The following is a 15,637-nucleotide window of genomic DNA, read 5'->3' as shown; positions in this document are numbered from 1 at the left end:
TAGTGAATTTCTGAGATTCTTCTGTGCTCCGTACACAGCTCTTTGGATTTCCAATTTAATTCAAGCACCAAGAACATATATATCCTCCTGGTTTTCATAACGTGGAGGGGAGCAGAATAAACTTGCAGAGCTCTGCCTTTCTCCCGAAGATTGCGACTTCACGCTGAGTCAGTGATCCATAAGCAATGGTGGATTGAGGTGGAAGGAAGCAGAAGGGAATGAAGATAAGCCAGTAGCATAAAGGCGTCTCCACGTTACACCACGTGACTTTGAGCAGCAGGTCACGTGGCGAGCAGGTCAGGCAGGATTGGCCCGGGCACGCCCCGCCAGCCTCTTGTGCCGCTCTACTCTGTGCTTGTCATTGCCATTGTTGCAGTGGCTTCCGTCATAGCCCTCACCCACCATGTTTCTTAAAGAAGAAAGAAACATGGCCCCATGCTTTAGTTTGTCTGTGTTGGGAAGGCTCCCTGCTCTCTCTGCCTGGCCAACTGCTGTTCTCCTCCACAGCTCCTTAGGCCTCCATTCTCCCAGGAAGTCTGCCCTGATGCTCCTCATCAGTTCTCCCTGTCTCAGCTCTGAAGTGTCATGCACATCACTGCACTTTGTAATTAGATGCTTCTTAGTGGTTAGGTAATATTCTTACTGAGCAGAGAGTTACTGGCCTGTCCGACTTGCATCTCTTCCAAAAGAAGTCTATTTCCCTTTAATCACACTGTGAAAATGTATTCCATTCTTTATATACACAAAAAAATTGAAAACAACCTTTAAATTATTTTTTTAATATTTGTTTTTTAGAGAGAAATAGAGCACAAGCAGGGGAGGGGCAGAAAGAGAGGGAGACACAGAATCCGAGGCAGGCTCCATGATCTGAGCCGGATGTGGGGCTTGAACCCACGAACCATGAGATCATGATCTGAGCCAAAGTTGGATGTTTAACTGGCTGAGTGAGTTACCCAGGTGCCCCAGAAACAACCTTTTAAATATCCATCAACAGATAAATGGATAAAGAAAATGTTGTATGTGTATATACAATGGACTATTTTTCAATCTTAAAAAAGAAGGAAATCCTATCATAACTGACAGCATAGGTGAACCTTGTGGATATTATGCTAAGAAAACATCCAGGAGCGCAATGGAGTGTCGGGGTTGAGCCGAAACACAGTGTCACAGCAGGTGGGAATGTGAATCATCCTAATAAGACTGTCATGAGTCAAAGTTGCAGAAGTTTTCATATTAGAATAAGGTGTCTGGAAGGCCAGAGCAACTGCCATGATTGTTCTGAGTTGAGCATCCTAAGGTCTGGAGGATGGTGGCCACGTGTGCATGGGATGTGGAGAGTTATGGAAGATAGGGTGGCTTGTAATTTTCGAGTGAAGGGATCTCATAAAGGTTCTGAAAATTCTGGTGTATGTTTCTCACTTCATCATCTGAGTCACAAGTGTTTGGACAAAAATTCACATAAAAGTTTATTTTCATAGATTACTTTCTAACTATAAAACACTGTTAGATGATGGGAGGGTAGTTTTGATCCCTTGTGGGCTTGCGCTGGGTTCCAAAAGAGGTCCTTGAGTATTTCATGGCAGAGGACATCAAGAGTGGTAGAGGATTTAGTAGAGGACCCAGAATAAAATGTGTGCTTTGTTGGGGCACCTGGGTGGCTCATTTGGTTGAGTGTCCAACTTTGGCTCAGGTCATGATCTCTGAGTTTGTGAGTTCGAGCCCCATGTCAGGCACTGTGCTGACATCTAATAGCCTGGAGTATGCTCTGGATTCTGGGTTTCCTCTCTCTGCCCCTCCCCACGTTGTGCTTTGTCTCTCAAAAATAAATAAATGTAAAAAAATTTTTTAATTTGTGCTTTGCTAATACTGGTATGGTTTTCATCATAAAACATCAGGAAAAAAATTTTGTTCTTACCCGGAATACCGAAAAAAAGTTTAATACCTGATTTCATGTGATTTGATGTCACGCAGAAAAAGCATAATCAGTTAAAACAGGAAACTGATAAAAGGTGTAGAGATTAGTCGTGATAAACATCATTACACAATCCCATCCATGGCGTTCTGATGTGGCTGTCGTAACAGGTTCTCCATATTGAAGAGGATTCATCCATGAAGTGAAGTTACTGTACCAACCCAAAAGAAAGCTTAAGTGTGTCAAGACTTGACACATTTAGCCCACCCCATCTTAGTCAATGGCTGCTTATGAGTTACACTTTTGTGAGATCATTTTGAAACTATGGCTGTAGCGCAAAGTTTGAGGAAGCAGTTGCAAGAAATGAGCTCAACTGATGAAGCAAATCAATAAAGGTGACTTCCTCCAGACAGCTTCTGGGATAGCATGAACGCGGGCACATTGTTTACCTCATCATCATTTGCAACCAGCTCTTCCAAGAAATTCAGAAAACACATGATTTTCTTGACTAAAACGTGGTTTTCTTGAGTAAGTGTTCAAATAGACCACTCTGGCACTTTTCTTCTGACTTGTGTTTACAGACATGAAATACGTTGAGAATTCTGTAGGCTGTCATTGGTCATGTTTTGGAATAAATTATGTAAATAATCCAAAGCTGACAAATGCTCACCCAGGGTAACCTGGTCACTGAACACTAAATAACAGATGCAGACAAAGATGAGAAAACATTGAATAGTATTAATTTATTTGAGCAAAATTCACCATTAAAAATAAGTTGTCAGTTCCTCTCTTTAGAGAATATCCATTGACTGCATACATTCTAAACATAGGACTTTGGCCCCTCAGTAGTTAAGGGTTACTTGCTATAAGAAATTAGTTGCAAAAAATTGAGCACAGGAATATCAGCATTTGCATTCTTCAAAATAACCGGTACTATCTCTGAGCCCTCTTTAACGTAGATACTGGGGCCTCAGTTGGTTAAGCATCTGACTTCCGCTCAGGTCATGATCACGTGGTGGTTCCTGAGTTTGAGCCCTACATCAGGCTGTCTGCTGTCAGCACAGAACCTGCTTTGGATTCTCTGTCCCTCTCTCTCTGCCCCTCCCCTGCTCATGCACCCATGCTCTTTCTCTCTCTCACTCTCAAAAATAAACATTTAAAAACCCAAAAATAAAAATAAAAAATAAACTAGATACATAAAGTAATTTGGAAATCTTGGTGGTGAGCAACTAACAGAGTTAAGGAAAGAAGGAATCCTTTCAACCAAATCAGCCTGGATTCAAGTCCACACCCAACTGAACATGCTTCCATTGGCCACTTAGCTTTGGAACCCAGCCTCCTTGTTGGTAGAGTGGCAAAAATGATTAATCAGTGGTCATCTCGTTTAATCTTTGCCATAATTCTGAAAGCTCACTCATTGTAAGTGTTTAGCAGATTTTTAAAGTATTTTACATTCTCTTTTATCACTCCCAGTAAGTAAATTATATTGTACATCACAACTTTTATCTTGGGACATTGAGTAAATTTAAGGAAGTAGTTTAAAAGGGTATTTGAATTTTGAACCAATTGATGATTTCCCTCCAGAAAATTTTAAAAATCTAATGAATTTAAATGTTTTGCAAGGCGAATATAGTTATGTGCCATTTATGATTAAAAAATAATTGCTTAAAAGTCACTTGAAATCAACTTAAAAAGGAAACATAACTTTCTCAGGAATTTTATTTAAAAAATTTTTTTAATGTTTTATTTATTTTTGAGAGAGAGACAGAGAGAAAGAGAGAGCATGAGCAGGGGAGGGTCAGAGAGAGGGGGAGACACAGAATCTGAAGACAGGTTCCAGGCTCTGAGCTAGCTATCAGCACAGAGCCCGATGTGGGGCTTGAACCCACGAACCGTGAGATCATGACCTGAGCCGAAGCCGACTGAGCCACCCAGGCACCTCTCATAGAATTTTAGTAGTAACAAATATTAGAATTTGTTCAAATTACTCAAGAAGTGAAATAGAAAATATTCAAGAGTCATCAGTGCATCTTTTCCCCAAAGGCTTTCTAACCTCCCACTAAGGTTTCTTGTTCCTCATTGAAAACCACAGTTTTCCTCCTCAAGAACTACTCGTAGGCAGTGACCTGGATACGCGGGAAGAGCAGAACTATATAATAATGGACCAGGAGTTGCGGTTCCAGTTTCTTTGCATACTTGACATTTCAAGGTCTCAGTAATATCAAGAGAGGAACAAGGAACGGATGAGTTGAGTTTCAACGACCTTCTGACTCCCTCTTTCTGCGCATAAGCTGGTGTTACTCCCAGAGACTCGGTAATGACTAACTAATAATCCCATAACTGAGAAAATTAGAACTGGAAAGGACCTAAGAATCAAGGTAGTTTCATGTTTTCAGAAAAGGTTCATCACCAGCCCTTGCTTTTCTCTCCAGTCTGGTGTGTGGACTTTTCCATATTTGGGCACGCCAGTATTCAGTGATTGTGCTGAACTTACCAGTGCCATCCCTGAGGCAAGGGTGGGCAGGCTACTGCCAGTGCTTTCAGTGGCCTGTGTTTATTAATAACTTTTATTGAGATACAACCACACCCATTGTTTCCGGTCATCGGTGGCTTTCTTGTGACAAAGGCAGTAAAATAGTTGTGAGGGGACTTCCTGATCAAAAGCCCCAAATATTTACTCTCTGGCTCTTTACAGAATTTGAGGACTTCCCTGCCCTGGAGGAATGCATATAAATCCAATTAATCTGTTGGCTAGATGTTATTGGAACTCCAGTGAGCTCTTTAAATTATCTGTAAGATACTAATTTTTGCAAAAATAGTTTGTAGTTCCAATCATGTAGTGCCCAGATGTAGAACTTTTCCCATTCATAAAAGTTACAAATGGCCACACATAGAGGTGGTATCATAGAAACTCGATGTTAAGAAGAGTGACCTGTCATTGTATACTTCCAACACCTGCAAAATTGTTATTTCCAAGCTTTGACGTGAAGAGGAGCACAAAGCAGCCGATCCCTTCCCCCGGGAGCCCTGCACTCGGTGCTTGGTGACCAGGCACCTAGGGGAGGGCAGGGGCGTGAGGCCCTAAGTCACTGGTGGTTCCTAGCTGCAGCTCTCTTACCTGTAAACCAGGTCCATGCCTGGGCATACGTTCCAGTGGAGGAAAGATCGGGTTTGTGCAAGTCCTTGCTGTTCTTCTGTCAACCCGGGGCTAAAGACTGAGCAGGAAGAGAGTCAGGAAGAGAAATTCCTTGTTTGATTTGATTCAGTGAAATCAGGACAGAGAATCCAGAGGAGCCTTAGATTAGATTTCTTCAGGGCTCCCAGGCGTCTGCCTTTCCCCAGTGAATAATACTTCCTCCAGCCATGTGTTCATCCTACCATTTGTGAGATTTATGCCGCATTTCCCCCCCGAAAGTGTTGAAGATGCGTGGTGGGCAAGTTTAAAGTTACTACAGCAATTTCGTCTAGTTGCATATTAAAGCAGTGGTGTCTTATCTGTGAGGCGGAGCTGTAAGTCCCCGTGATGTCTTGCTAGGAATTAATTCACTACGCATAGCCAACTGACATAGAAGTAGAGGTTGCCGGTTTATAGGGCTGGTGAATTTTCTGTAGCTCCTCAGATATATTACTGTGAAATCTTAAAGCTGATGGTAAAGGATTTTAGGTTAGTCATACAGTAAACCCAATAAGCCTGGAATAAATGCCTTCCTTTTTATCTGTGCCTCACGGACATGGGTTCATTTTTCTATGTCTTGTCAGATAGATGAGCTTTTAGATCGAATCATGTGAAAAGGGAGACCCCTTCACTCTGGAGAGGCCACAAAACACAGCTGTTTGTTGAGGAATCAGGTTATTACGGTGATGCCGCCTGGGTTTTAGCCAAGTACACAAAAGCAGTTTTCATTGGAAAGTACTGAAAACAGCAGCAAAATGTAGCCACGTGATGGTAAAGGAATGGGACTTTAGGATGTAGGGCGATAGAGGCCCTCGGGCTGATTGTTTGTACCCAGGACATGAGAAACACACAGGAGAGAAAATGCGCTAAGTCACGACTGGGCGTCATGAAGAGAGGGACGCTTGCTTAATGCTCTTTGGCACCCGATTCCCCTCCTTCAGTGGTGTCCCTTCCACTTGGAGTTGGGTGCAGGGGTCCTCTTGTGCATTTCCCCAAATCGCAAAAAAAGAAATCGAGAAAGAAGTTTCAGTATTTCTGAGCAAAATAAGAAGCTGAGTAAAGAAAGACTCTGCACATTGTTGGAAGCAGGGTATGTTCTATTTATGGAGAAAGAACACTATAAACAAAGCTCTAGATCAGCTCTGAGGTTGAAGAGATTTTCAGCCTTGTATGAACTTCACAGCATCAACTTTGGGTGATCTCATCTTGTCACTTTTGAACGGTTTTGTTGTTGTTCTTGTCTTACTTTTTCTGCATACCCATTGCAGAAGAGATTTTTAACTACTAGATGAAATACGGTCATATTTCACCCAACTAGTGAAAAACTTTCAGCATAAGCCTTGTAAAAGGAAACCAAGGTTTACCGATCCTTCTTTCCTTCTTTTTGGAGTTTATAAGAGCCCTCCTTGTAAAGCTGGATTCACCAGCAGCATCAGTGAAGGATTAGCAATCTCAAAGACCAGACAGTCTGCAGCTTCCATTGTTTGTGAAGTTTTTTAAGTGGATACACAAAACTGAGCTGTTTATTCCCTCATTCACAAGAAACAATCCCTGGATTCGGGGAGTACAGAGCCTCACAAGCAGTGGACAGTCTTCCCGGCAGATTTGGGTCAAAAGCAAATTTTACAGAGCGATGGAAAAGGCATGCTGGATACAAGGCATGACTGGTGAAGGGGTAGAGCATTTCCTAATTTTTCTAGAGTCAGGTGAACTAGGTAAAGCTGAGTTTGGAGGATTGTGATTGGTGTGCTAGGATTCCTCAACAGGTGTTTTTGGTAAGTGCAGGCTGACTTAAGTTCAGATTTGTAACGTGGGCCAAGTCAGTAGGGCAGCCTCCATTTTGTGGGTTCTGATATACTAATTAACTTTATCAACATATATAAATATGATAATGTAAGTTCCAGGTAGTTATCAACTACATTTGAAGCAGTGTTCTAAGTAGTTAAAGAATCTGAAGAAGAAGGTAGTGTTGACTTGGCTATCTCGCTGTTCACACCAGGATGACAGGTAAGTTTTATCTAGTTCACATAGCATTGTTTGTAAATTAGACTTAGCTGCTGGTGTCTGTTTTGAAAAGTCGATCAACTTCCCAGGAATCCCCAAAGACTGTGGTTCCTCTTGGGCAGTCTGAAGTTTTGGCAGGACTGGACCCCCATTCCCCTGGGGGCACCACTGTTTGAGAGGCAATGGCTGCCGTCAGTTGGAGTCAGGACCCACTCTCCCTGTCTCACCGTCCAGGCTCCTACCTGCCTGTTGTGTGCACCCTGGGCTTCACCCATTTGTTTCCTGGCCTCACCCTGTTGTAATCGGAGTCAGGCGGAGATCAGTAAGGAATGGGGGAGAGGGAATGGAAACGGATGGCTGGGCTCCAGCCTGAAGGGTCAGTTTTATTTTGTAGAGGGAGACACTTTTAAAAGCCTTTAGTCTGCTGAATATCAGCAAGATGCTGAAGACAGTATCCTGTCCTGCTTTTCCAAAGCAGGGCACTCTGGGCTTTCCGTGGACAATTTCCTGTAAATACAATTTGCAATAAAAGAGAATAAACCAAATCCCTTTTGAGGGAGTAAGGTGGAAGGAAAGGAGCCTTCTGTGGAAATTTCGGTGATTATTCAGTAATGACTAATACTTGCAAAAGTAACTTAGGAACGCCGTTAGCAGCAAAGGGTAGAATGTGGCCTGGTCTATATTGCAAGTTCCGTGGGCCTGGTAAAGCATGTGGGTGCTTCAAGTGGAAGGTCACAAAGGACAGTGTCAGTTCATAAAAAACAAAGCACCAGAATCCACGAAGGTGCCCCCACCTTCAGAAAAACGTGAGTGTTTCACCGAAGGAAAAGGTGGTGGATTTTCAAATTAATTTAGTTACTTGTGTTTCTCGGGTATTTCCAACTATAAATGCACTCATTTAGCTTATGCTGTGTTGTGTGTGTATGTGTGTGTGTGTGTGTGTGTGTGTGTGTGTGTGTGTAACAATAATAGGAATCAGTTCCAAGGATGTTGTTTTTACTTCAAAATAATTGGATAGGTACACCTTAAGTAAAATTTCTTTATTTGCATTTACAAAATATTGCAGCTAATAAAATGAAACTCTAATGGTTTTTATTGCCAAAAGAAAAAATGAAAAGCAATGTTCAGTGAACTCTTTTAAAATTGTAACTGTTACCTTAATGCAGCTAATTTGGTTTCCATTAAATGTACCTGTTGTTTTTTGAACCAGGCAGTTTAAGGTCCCTGTAATTGAGTCCCCTCCTCCACACCCCCACTTTAGAATCGCAGGAAAATCTCTACATTTTATTTTTCTTGTAAGTTAGGAGGACGGTGTAAAAGTATTTTTGCCACCAAAGTCTTGGGTTGTTTCTTGTTTTATTATTTTTTGTATTTTCAGTAAAAAGAAAAACTGCAAATACATATCTGGGAGGTAGGGAAATTCTCTAAACTTGTAAAATTAAATTGTTCTTAGTAAGAAGTCAGTGTAAATTGTCTTTCAGTTGATGATAATGCCAATCCATTCACCCCAATAGATAATTTCACAATTTTAAGATTCCTTTTATCAAGTTCTATCTTAGAGAATAGGCATTTTGTGATGATCTATAATGTAAAAGATTTCTATTCAAAGTCAGATAAAAATATTTGAGTTAGTTACAAAGCAACACTGAAAGAGTATCCGTTAAATTATTTACATTTATTACCATTTGGAAAATTGGTAATTTCATATCTCCTCATGTACATTTTTATTAGCATTTATGTCATTACATGTAAAAGGAGACAAGTTAATTAGATCTCACAGCAGTGTCTAAGTTTAAAATTCTATAATATTGTATCTGACCAGTAAAGTATTAGAAACATCTGTATATATTCTATTTCTAATTTAACTGTAGAGAGGTCTATGTAATTTATTACCTAAAAACAAATAAACAAACAAAAAACACCAGTCCTCAGTAGCCACTCAGCTTATAATTATAAAATTTTATAAGGTGAGTTAGACTTCCTGGGGTTTGTTTACCCTCCGGTGGTTATTTGTATCGCTGCTTCTCAGAGGTTTTTTGTTTTTGTTTTTCATAAAAAAAAAAGACTATCTTTCTACCTATTTCAAATACCTGCCCTGTTAAGTTCTGTCCCATTAGGTCCACCACTTGTATTTTTGATATGGAGACAAGGATGAACAATTGTCTGATATTTTCATCTCTTTAAAATTGTGCATCTAGGGGCGTCTGGATGGCTCAGTTAGTTAGGCGTCTGACTTCAGCTCAGGGCATCATCTCATGGTTTGTGAGTTCGAGCCCCACATCGGGCTCTGTGCTGATGGCTTAGAATCTGGAGCCGGCTTTGGTTTCTGTGTCTCCCTCTCTTTCTGCCCCTCCCCCACTCACTTGTGCTCTCTCTCTCTCAAAATTAAATAAGCATTTAAAAAAATTAAAATTGTGCATCTATGCTCTAAAAACAAGGATACAATGAAGCACAGCTTCACAGAATCATCCAATGGGAAGATTGCTTTCTTCTTAAATATTATGTGGCATTCTTTCTTCTTAAATATTATGTTGTAAATATTTTACAACAGCTAAATGAGGATAACTTGGATTCTGATTCTGTCCTAAAATATTATGCAATGGACTCCCTTTCACAGGTGTACAGTGGGTTTGACATGTGATGAGAATTAGGGACAGCCGACAAGAAAGAATTCTTAATTATGTCTGCTCCTATTCACCTGCCCTACGGCACTTTAATTCTCGTCCATCTTTTATTCTAGTAAACCTGTCACTGAACCAAAAGATCTATCTGTGTAGAGAACTCTGTACTGTCAGAAACTAAAGCTACGTGGAGAAGCTTTTGGGGCTTTCTGTCAGTTTTCTACTTGAATTATAGTTATTCCACTAACTAGTTATCTTTTTCCCATCTATTGTGACGACAGAATGAGATGTAGCAGCGATCTTTCTGCAATGCCATTTGTAAATGAAATTTATGTTATAGATTTGCATGCTAAGTGCCTCTCTGGTAAGAGAAGCTCTCAAAGACAGCATGTTTATGCCACCATTTGTGTTTAAATCGGAATTCTAAAGCAGACCCAAGTTAAACATGAAGACGACTTTAGATCTTTGTCTGAAGTCAAATATGGTTTGTTTACTCATCATCAGAGCTGTCTTTTCTGGTTTTCTTTTTGGAAGCAAGCTGTTAGCCCCATAACCTGCTATCCTTTTTAATGATCTTTCTTCTATTAACTCTGGAGTCCAAAAATGGTGTGTTTGGCGTCATCGTGAAAAGTATACGTACTTAAATTCACAGTTAGTTACAATGGTAAGATCTGGTGTGTAACAGGATCTTCAGGAGAGGATACATGAGACTCTGGATGCTTATATATACCGTGTCGTTATTTATTAGATACAGGCCTTTGTGGCCAGATAGGTCATGAGTGTCTTTGCTAGAACTTCTCACTCACTTATTGTTGAACACAGATATATTGAATGTACTAGGCAGCAGGCAGCATGTAGGCTGTCAGATTCCCAGAGGGATACAAAGCAAACATGCATGGGGTGCGGTTCTCAAAGCGCTTTCCTTCTAGTGGGGGGAGAGAGAGAGAGAGAGAGAGAGAGAGAGAGAGAGAGAGAGAGAGAGAGAGAGAGAGAAAAGGCACCAACAAGGAGCTGGAGAACTAGGCAGTGGGACGTCATGGAAACTCATGGACGGGTGGATGCAGATTCCAGTCCTACTTTTCATTGGTATTTTACTCCTCAGACATTCTCCCTCAGCTGTGACAGGCAATCAGTAGATGATTTGCTTCTTTTTAAAGGAGAGTAAAGCTGGAGTCACAGCTTTGAGCGAGGGTCCCAGGCAAGCCTTGTGCTTAGGTGGGGATCTCAGCGGCTCTCCTTAGGGCCGTGACCCGCCCCCCTCAGCTCTGTGTCACTGCAAGAGATGGCTACATGGCAAGACGCATCCCAGCCCTACTTCAGCTCTCCTTTAAAGGATCCCGAGGGGAGTCTTTAAAATAACTTAACTGTAAAATTAAATCATTAACAGGTTTTTAATTGAAAAGGAAGAAAAATAAAAAAGAGGAAATCCTTGAGTGCTTCTCTTACAACCTAAGTTTCCCTCCCCTGAGGTGTGATTACCAACTGTTGGTTTTGCAATTTTCTCCATATATTCTAAGCATCTGTATAAACAACTTCCTTTTTTCCCCCAGAAATTGGGTCAGAAAAAGCAGTAATCTTTTTTTGCTTATTGGTTTTCTTAAATAGGTAAATAATTCATATGTATGTGTATATAAGTATATACATACTACTGTAGAACGTGCAAGTAATGTACTAAACATATTTTATATATATCCATTATGAAGTATGTAATATTCTAAACTACACAGATGAAAATTCTTCTTCAATGTCTTTCTTTCCTTTATCTGCATCCCCCAGAAAACCAGTTATATAAAATTGTATAATATACTATCTTCTATAAGATGTTTTTATGATTGAATTGTGGTTGTTGTTAATTTTATGGATTAAACTGTGTTCCCAGAAAAGCTGATGAGTGAAATCAGTGTGTAAGCACACTGGGGCATCTGGCTGGCTCAGTTGGTTAAGCATCCAACTCTTGATTTTTGGATGATCATGGTCTCATGGTTCCTGAGATCGATCCCAACATTGGGCTCCGGGCTGACAGAACAGAGCCCACTTGGAAATCTCTCTCCCTCTCTCTCTGTCTCTCTCTCTTTCCCTCTCTCCCTCTCTCTCCCTCCCTCTTCCTCTCCCCCTCTCCCCCTCCCCCTCCATCTCTCTTCCTCCCCCTCTCTGTCTTTGCCCTGCTTGCTCATGCACCATACTCACATATGCCCTTTATCAAAATAAGCAAATAAACGTTAAAGAATAAAAGAATAAGAATTTCTGGGGGACGTGGGTGGCTCATTGCGTTGAGCATCTTGACTTCGGGTAAGGCCATGTTCTCACAGTTTTGTGGGTTCTAGCCCTGCATCAGGCTCTGTGTTAACAGCTTGGAGCCTGTAACCTGCTTCAGATTCTGTGTCTTTTTCTCTCTCTGACCCTCCCTTGTTCATGCTCTGTCTCTTGCTGTCTCTCAAAAAATAAATAAATGTTTAAAAAAAAACCTTTTTATGCACTGTATAGACAGATGAGGTCCATAAAACGTTTTTCATAAAAAGGAGTTTCTATCGACAGAACTGTTTTCCTCTGGGCCACCCTCTAGGAATGTTGTGGAAAAAGAGGAACTCGAGCTTTGTCAAATCGCTTTTTCAGAGCTTTCTGTACCTCAGAGGTGTTTCAAGAAATATTTGTAGCAGAGGAAAAGGGAAATGACACAGTGGTCAGCTCTTTTTCCCTTGTGCTGATTTTAACTTTACGTTTTACTCCTTGTCGATTATATCAATCTTCATGTAGATTAGTGCTAGACTGAGCCACTGATAGTCTATGTGAGAGGACTTTAAATTGTTAATATTCTGTTCTATAACATATTACCTTAGTGTTTTATGTACTCTGGAGTTGTTAGTGGAACAGTATAAGAAAACACTTAGAAATCCCATTAGAATAAATTGCATCTTATCCTTTGGGATTTCTGAGCCTTCATATCTCTAAGTTTTAGAGTGTCTCTTGGGTTATCTGTAGGTAAAAATTCAGTGTGCCTGTATTAATCAGAGCTCTACAGAGAAACAGAATCAATAGGAAGTTCATACAAATACAGAGAGAGAGAGAGAGAGAGAAAGAGAGAGAGAGAGAGAAGGAGAAAGAGCACTTATTTTAAGGAACTGGCTTATGTGATTGTTAAGTCTGAAGAATCCAAAGTCTGTAGGATACACTGGAAGGCTGGAGACCCAGGGGAGGGTGGATATTGCAATTCTAGCCCAAAGGCAGTCTCTACTAGCAGAATTCCCTCTTCCTTGGGAGAGATCAGTCTTTCTTCTAATAAGGCATTCAACTGATTGCATGGGGCCCACCCACATCATAGAGGGTAATCAAATTTATGCAAAGTCTGATTTAAATATTAATATCATCTAAAAAAATTCACAGAAACATCTAGAATAATATTTGACCAAATACTTTGATACTGTGACACACCCAAGTTGACACATAAAGTTAACCATCAAAGTCCCTTTCTATAGGAAATGTTTATTCTTGTTAACTTCATATTATTAGATCCAAAAATGAGGTCATGTAACTTTTAAGAAAACTTTTAATGTGACTGTTGAAGTTAGTACAAAATTAGTCAAATTGTCAAGTTTGGGGAAACAGTCTCGACAACATTGCCCTGACTTCAGACCCAACGCAGTGGTCCCCGAGCCACCCTTGTTTCGTTCATTCACTGGAAGACTCCAGGAACTCATGGAAAGTTTGTTATATTCCTGATTGTGGTATATTGTAGAGAAAGGAGTCAGAATAAAATCAGCCAAGGGAAGAGAACCATAAGGGAAGGATCTGGAAGGGGTCCTAATACAGAGAGCTTCTGTCATTGTCCTCTCCCCGTGGAGTCATGAGTCATGGGTGGAGTCATGAGTCATGGGTGGAGTCATGAGCCCATGGGGGGAGTCATGAGTTGTGGGGGGAGTCATGAGTCCTGGGTGGTATTACCTCCTTCTGGCCATGGGGTATGACCATATGCACAGAGTATTGCCAACCACGAGATAGTCACCTGAGCTCAGTGACTCTCAGCATTTCCTTGGGCTTCATTCCATAACTAAAATTGATTGAGGGGCACCTGGGTGGCTCAGTTGGTTAAACCATCTGATGTTCAGGGGTTTGAGCCCCACTTTGGGCTCTGTGCTGACAGCTCAGAGCTTGGAGCCTGCATTGGGTTCTGTATCTCTCTGTCTCTCTGCCTCTCTCTACCTATCATGCTTTGTCTCTCTTTGTCTCAAAAATAAATAAAACATTACAAAAAAGTTCCAAAAATTGATTGAATGATTGACCTCATGGTTGAGTTCAGTCTCCATGCAACTGATAACTTCATGATCCAAAGCTCCCAACCAATATCATATGGTTGCTCTTTCTGATTTGGGAAGCTGTGGGAAGCGGCAGCACAGGAGGAGTGACCGGTCGAACTATAGCTCCTTAGAGGGAAGTTCCCCTTCTTGTCAAGGGGATGCACCCTCCCACAAGTAGAGCAACAGCTCTCGGGACTCTCCCATGCACCCTGCACACGTGCCCCTGATGTGGTTAAATGCTGAGGTCTGGTCAGCCCCTGACCTTTAAAAATAAGGGTCTACCACAATTCCTCCTCCTTATCCCTTGAGAGTTCTCATCCTTCCATGAGGTCATAGGGAAGTATGCTTTAGCAAGCAGGGTCACAAGGGGGACAGTCTGGAAAATAAGGAACTTGGCCTATTTTTATGCTTTGCTTATTCAACAGTAGCTTCTGTGGTTATTGTATAAAAGCTACAAACTGCTAATAAAGAATGACACTTTGGGTGCAATGGCTCTGAGTGTCCCTCCCGTCCCCTGACTTTCTGTCTCCTCTTTCTTCCTCATTCCCTTGCCTCGGGTCTCTTTACAGATGGTCTCGGTGGCGGGCCGCCGCGACAGGAAGCTCCTACCCTTTTGAACTTGGGCAGACTGTTGTATATGGCCAATCCTCACTCTAAACAAAGATAACCCTTTCAAGTATGACAAAGATTACCTGTCAAGGGCAGAGCCTACCCTCTTTTTAGACAAGGCCAATTCTTTACGCAGATTTAGAAAATATCATCTCTTATTAAATTGGAGATATGAAACACCGGGGGGAAAAAGGTTTAAGGCAAGAAGATAGTAAATAACCAAAGAAACATGGTAAAGTAAAGTTTATCCAGCTAGCTATGAAGACACTTAACTTTCCTGAGCTTCGCTCACCAGATCTATAATGTGAGAGTAGTAGAGTATGTGAGGTCTGATATGATTTGTGATTTTTAAAGGCCTGCAGACTCTTGAAGGATTTCTCCTTTCCAATTTCACAACTAAATTTTACTTGGCGAGAGACTCAAGGAAACTTGTCCAGGGCTCGGCTCTTTGAATCTCACCTTCAAGCTTGAGGATCCTGAATGAACTTCAGGAGGAATTAATGTCAAGGAGTTAATTTGCCTTTGCGAGTGTCTCTTTTAATGAACAAAGTCCGTGTCTCTCCCTCTCACTTCCTTCTCTAAAATTTCTTTTTCCGTGCTGGGTTAACCATCTTCCCTAGATCCCTGAGGAAAGATACAATAATGAATTTGTATGAACGAAATTGAGATAATTTTTCTCAATCTGACTTTTAATATCCATTTCTGAGGGAAAACCACTTTTAATAAGATTTGCTAGGAATATTAATTTAGGCAGAAAACTCAAAATGGCAGAATAACAGAATGCTGTCATCGCTGGATGTGGCCTTATTGGGTCAACTCTCCCACCCCCAAACAAAAGTGCCCTTTTCAGCAGTCTGGGTGGGTGTCCATTTCCCATTAAATGCTCCTCTTCTTTAAAAAAAAAATATTATTATGTATTGGTTTTTAATCTATGTCCAAGTTAATCAGCATACAGTATAATGACCTCAGGAGTAGATTCCAGTGGTCCTTCCCCTACACATAACACCCAGTACTCATCCCAGGA

This window comes from Suricata suricatta, chromosome 2 (assembly GCF_006229205.1).
Source record: "Suricata suricatta isolate VVHF042 chromosome 2, meerkat_22Aug2017_6uvM2_HiC, whole genome shotgun sequence".
In the NCBI taxonomy this organism is placed as follows: domain Eukaryota; kingdom Metazoa; phylum Chordata; class Mammalia; order Carnivora; family Herpestidae; genus Suricata; species Suricata suricatta.
Note: the sequence above shows the minus strand (reverse complement) of the source record.